The sequence below is a fragment of the Larus michahellis genome, chromosome W (assembly GCF_964199755.1).
Source record: "Larus michahellis chromosome W, bLarMic1.1, whole genome shotgun sequence".
NCBI classification, from domain to species: domain Eukaryota; kingdom Metazoa; phylum Chordata; class Aves; order Charadriiformes; family Laridae; genus Larus; species Larus michahellis.
Window position 1 is genome coordinate 26,009,101 of NC_133929.1, and position 6,000 is coordinate 26,015,100.

At 45.5% G+C, this 6,000-nt stretch overlaps 1 protein-coding gene across 1 annotated transcript in view; it reads right to left on the bottom strand.

The window, feature by feature from the left end:
• LOC141735569 (amyloid-beta A4 precursor protein-binding family A member 1-like) overlaps window positions 1-5,679 on the bottom strand; it is a 36,484-nt gene extending 30,805 nt beyond the window's left edge. The window contains exon 1 of the mRNA XM_074568578.1: window positions 4,358-5,679. The gene's annotated coding sequence lies outside the window, so the exon portion shown is untranslated. The remainder of the gene's footprint in view (window positions 1-4,357) is intronic.
• Window positions 5,680-6,000: the final 321 nt, after the last annotated feature.

Here is a 6,000-nt window from a genome sequence, read left to right on the forward strand (position 1 = left end):
TTGGGATTAATACTGATTCTTTAGTATTATTGTTAATTATTTAGTCTTATCCTATTAAATCTATTTATATTTCAACCCTTGTGTTTCCTTGCTTTCCCTGATTCCCCTTTCCGGGTGGGGAGGGGTCATCAGGTGATAGAATAATTGTCTAAATGACAATAAATTGTTATGGGTTTTCTCAAACCATAACAAAGAAATAATTCATGCTGCAAAGAAATGTCATTAATGAAGTCGACATTTGTAACCATCTAACAAAGGAAAGTAAGCCGTGAAAGCAACTGTCTATGCAAAAGGCATGATCCGGCAAATCTTACCACACCATCATTTTTGCTTTAAAATCAGAATCATAGAATCAGGGAATATCTCAAGTTGGAAGGTACCCATAAGGATCATTGAGTCCAACTCTATGCTCCTCACAGGACTACCTAAGCACATACTCTCAAACCACAGTAAATCTGTTATGATAAACTAAGTTTACATCATTGTGGAAGGTTCAGACAATGTTTGCAGCCACAAGACAAAATAACTGTTCTTCTTTGTTGTTTCATGTATTCTATTAAAGTAAGAACAAAGGGAAAAAACACCCTGTATGAAAGCTCATGGAAGAGAATAGGGTAAGCACTAGGACAGTGGGAAATGATACTGACAACTGACCTAATTGTAAACTAATCCAATCTGACATTTGCATTTTCAGAAAGTACTGTACAACATATAACAGTTTGATAAGCTAACAGACTGAGTACAGACACTGAAAACAAATCTGCTAAGCTTCCACCAAATACTTTGCACCATATTTGCAGGAGATGAAAGTTACCAAGAGTGTCTTTCATCCAAAACAAATCAATTTACATCAGATTTTAGATTAACTAAGCTGTTTATTATTGGTGAAGTTTTCAAATAGGTCTTTTGGTTTTGGAAAACAAGCACAACCTCAGTCTCTTACCACACTAAATAGGGAGGTTTGCACAACTGTCACAGCAATGATTTGAAATAACCTTACAAGAACAAGATAACCATAAGAGGGTGGAATCTAAATATTCCAAAGGTTCTGGCCTAGTTTTAAATTATGAGCAAACCTGAGTTAATCCAGAAGCTACTTCATTTTAGAGCAGGTACTCCCAAACTGCAACCTGCAGGCTCTTACCTTTTGTATACAGACCATGAAAAATGTTTTTTGATTATTTCGGATTGCATTACAGACTGTTTAAAAACAAAGCTCCATTGTGCTATCCCATCCATTAAATGAAATTTCATGAATAAAATCTGAAGAAACATAGTCCAGAAATGTCCAGTCTGTCATGATTTTAGAGCAGTATTTCCAAACTGCAGTGCATGGAGGAGGTTGCATAACAGATAAAGCTGGTTTTATGATATCACAGTATTTCTAAACTAAAGGCTTGAAAAGTATTCTGTTGGTTCAAAGGTTGACGATGTCCCATTTGCTCTAAAATGGCAGCAATTTAGGATTTTGCACAGAGGCACTTTACAAAGGTATAAAAACATCACTAGCGTTCATTATGCTCAGCTGTATGGCATGGCAGTTTTAAGTAAATGCAAAAACATAGGATTTTTCATGTCAGTATAGAAGTAGCCTCTAAAAAGCATTCACCAGTTTTGCAGGAAACATTATCCTTGGGAGACTGAAAGATTAAAAACATTCCAAAGGGACTTAAGGAATTCAGAGTGGATGGTCTACTTGACCTAAACCATGATCTCCAGTATGCAACCCTGTAATCCTGTTTCTTTTCCAAGTGCCCTCCTTCTGTATTTTGGCAGGTATATATTTAAATGATATAGCTGAAAGCACAATTACTGTTTGAATACTTTTAAGAGTTGTATGCTTTAAGAAACATTCCACAAAGCAGCTAGGCAACAGGAATATTGGTGCTGGAGAAATGAACTGGCAAATTACATGAAGTTCAATAAAGGCAAAAGCAAATCCTGTACCTGTGGAGGAATAACCCCATTCAACAGGACAGGTTGGAGCCAACTGTCTAGAAAGCAGCTTTGCAGAAAAGGACCTGGGGGTCCTAGTGGACAAGTGGATGATGAGGCAGCAGTGAGCCCTTGTGACAAAGACCTACCCCATACTAGGCTTGCTATCAGCAAGAGGGGCACCAGCAGGGCAAAGGAAATTATTCTGCCCCCTCTTTTTGGCACTTGTGAGACTGCATATGGAGTACCATGTCTAGTTTTGGGCCCCCCAGTACAAGATAGACATGGACACACTGGAGCAATTCCAGCAGAGGCCACCAACATGATTAGGGCCCTGGTATGCGTGACGAACGAGGAAAGGCAGGGAGAGCTTGTTTTGTTCAGCCTTAAGAAGAGAAGGCTTGGGGGAGATCTTATTACTGTCTACAGATAGCTAATGGGAGGGTGTAGAGAAGGCAGAGACAGGCTTCTCAGAGGTGCACAGGAATAGGATGAGAAGCAACTGGAACAAGTTGGAACACAGGAAACTGCAATTAGATATGAGGAAAACGTTTTTCATCATGAGGGTGATCAGACACTGGAACAGGAGCCCAGAGAGGTTGTGGGATCTCCGTCCTTGGAGATATCCAAAACATGACTGGAAAAGGCCCTGCTGTCATGGTTTAGCCTCAGACGGCAACAAAGAACCACGTGGCTGCTCTCTCGAACTCCCCCCCCCCCCCAGGGAAGGATCGGAAGAAAAAGGCAAAACTCGTGGGTTGAGACAAAGGCAGTTTAACAGAACAGCAAAGGGAACAAGAAAACAACAACAATAACGCAGATAGGGGAATATACAAATACAGTTATGGTACCAACCGGACCCTGGACACCCCAGCCTGCTCCCAAGTGGTGACTTCCTGCCCCCTCCCCCGTCAGCTCAGACTGGGCTTGGCTCACATGGGATGGAATACCTGTGTCCCTGCCAGAGCCTGGGGAGAATTAACCCTATCCCTGCCGGAACCAGGACACCTGCTTTGAGCAGGAGATTGGACCAGAGACTTCCAGAGGTCCCTTCCAACCTAAATTAAATCTGTGCTGCAGAGCACTGCCAACAGAAATAGCCATCATATGCAGCATTTTGCACAGAAGGACGCAAAGAAGGGGACCAGCAACTCTGCTCGGAACAGAATATACTTCCTCAGCAATGGTGATACACCACAGGGCATGGGCCCTAGCAGCCATTGGAACAACTGACCCTGTAACGTCAGAGGTTTTGACCCAGACAGAGTTCCAGAAGGATAATGCAGCTCTGCAGGGGATGCCTGGGGCCTCTTGCTGAGGCTGGGGCATTGGGAGACAGTCTTCTAGTCCGCAGGAGTTGTGTGCTCATTGAGGATCTGTGTCACCAAGTTAAGAAGCTGCAGGAGGAGGTCAAAAGACTGTGCAGCATCAAAGATGACAAGAAAGAGGTCAACCAGATCTCTGAGACTTCCATGATGGCAAAGGCTGGAAGCTTGTGACTTCTGGCACCAGGAGGAAGGCTCCTGCTCCATGTCAAAAATTTGCAATCACAGGACAGAGTCAGTGCCCTCATAGCTGACAAGGGCCTAGGAGCTTTGTCCAACAAAACACTCAAGCCAGCTGGACCTGAGACATGCAGGAAAAACAGGAGGAAGTGTCAAGCGATAGTAGTGGAAGACTCCCTGCTGCAGGGAATGGAGATCCCCATCTGCCAACCTGACTTGTCATCTAAGGAGGTTTGCTGCTTGCTGGGGGCTTGGATCCAGGATGCTGTTGCAAGACAGTTGAGGCTTGACAGGCTCAATTACCCCCTGCTGCTCTTCCATGTGGGCACCAATGACCCTGCCAGGGGTGACCTGGAAAGTATCAAGCGTGATTATGTGGCTCTAGGGGCAATGGTCAAGGGCATAGAGGCCCAGGTAGTGTTCTCCTCTATCCTGCTGGTGAGGGGGAAGGGCTTGAGGAGGACTTGGATGAATCCTGCAGATCAATAATAGGTTGCACGGCTGGTTGTCAGCAACAGGGTTTTAGTTTTTATGACCATGGGACCCTCTTTGAAGATCAAAGATTCCTTGGAAGAGATGGGATCCACCTGAAGCTTTTTTGCTGACAGACTGGCCAAGCTGGGGTAAACTAGGAAGGACAGGGAAGGGAGTGACCAACAATCACCTGAGGAAGGGGTGGCCCAGGTTGGCAAGCAAAGTGCATGGGGTAATGTGAACAGAAGAGACTTTGTAATCAACAAAACAGGGCTGAAGGGGGCCCACCCCAAGGGTATCCACATAAAAAAAGAAAGTGCCTACCAGACAGAACTGTGGGGAAAGCTCTCATACCCTTTCTGGGAAATCAGCACAGCTGGGTGCCTCTCTGAAGTGTCTGTACACTCATGCATGCAGAATGGGGAACAAACAGGAGGAATTACCAGAGTTCTGTGTGCAGTTACAGGGTTATGAACTCATTGGGATCATGGAGACATGGCGGGATAGCTCACACTACTGGAGTGCTGCAGTGGATGGATACAGGCTCTTTAGGAAGGACAGGCCAGGAAGACGAGGAGGGGGAGTTGCCCTTTATGTGAGAGAGCAACAGGAATGCATGGAGCCCTGAGTAGGGATGGGTGATGAGCCAGCTGAGAGCTTATGGGTCATGATTAGCAGGCAGGCCAATGTAGACAGCACTGTGGTGGGTGTCTGATCAGGAAGAAGTAGATGAGGCCTTCTTCAGACAACTGGAATAAGCCTCACGTTCACAGGCTCTGGTCCTCATTGGGAACTGGAACCACCCCGATATCTGTTGGAGGGACAACACAGCAGGCCACAAGCAATCCATGAGGTTTCTGGAGTGCATTGATGACAATTTCCTGATGCAGGTGATTGAGGAGCTGATGTAGAGGTGCTCTGCTGGACCTCATACTTACAAATAAGGAAGAACTGGTCAGGGATGTGAAGGTTGGGGGCAGCCTTGGCTGCAGTGACCATAAGATGGCAGAGTTCAGGATCCTGAGAGGAGGGAAACAAGGCATTAAGCAAGATCACAACCCTGGAATTCAGGAGAGCAGGCCAAAGTCTGTTTAGGAATATGCATGGAAGTATCCAATGGGAGATGGTCCTGGGGAGAAGAGGGGTCCAAGGGAACTGGCTGATTTTCAAGGATCACTTCCTCCAAACTCAAGAACAGTCCATCCCAAAGAGCAGGAAATCAAGAAAAGGCAGCAGGAGGACTGCATGGATGAACAAAGAGCTCCTGACTAAACTCAGACATAAAAAGGAAGCATACAGGAGGTGAAAGCAGGGAAAAGTGACCTGGGAGGAATATAGAGACGCTATCCAAGTGTGCAGGGATGGGGTTAGGAAAGCCAAAGCCCACCTGGAGTTGAATCTGGTGAGGGACATGAAAGGCAACAAGAAAGGTTTCTACATGTATATTAGCAGCAAAAGGAAGACTAGGGAAAATGTGGGCCCTCTGCTGAATGGGAATGGGGACCTGGTCAGAAAGAACATGGAGAAGGCTGAAGTACTCAATGCCTTCTTTGCCTTGGACTTTACTGGTAAGACTTGCCTCCAAGTCTTGGTCCAAGATGTTGTCAAGAGGGTACCACAACTTGTCAAGAGCACGGATATATTCTTATTCTTTCACGTGGACATGAATTACACTACAAGCCAGAACCCGGGCAGAATCAAGGAAGACTATAAAGTCCTAAGGGTGCAAGTGAAAAAAAATTGGTGCCCAAGTTGTTTCCTCCATTTTACCAGTTAGAGGAAAGGGAGCAGCCAGAAATGGACGGATAATGCATATCGATTCCTGGCTACATGGCTGGTGCCGTTGTGAGGGTTTTGGTTTTCGACAATGGGACATTCTTTGATGAATATAACCTGTCAGAGAGGGATGGAATCCAACTGTCTAGAAGAGGCAAAGGAATCTTTGGCAGCAGGCTGGCCAACTTGGTGAGGCAGGATTTAAACTGAAGGACTTGGAGGGCGGGGTCCAAAATGGCAGTGCTCACACCATCGCATCCAACTGGGGAATAAGCCAGGCCAACCAGAGCAGCGATAAATGTTCCTTAGC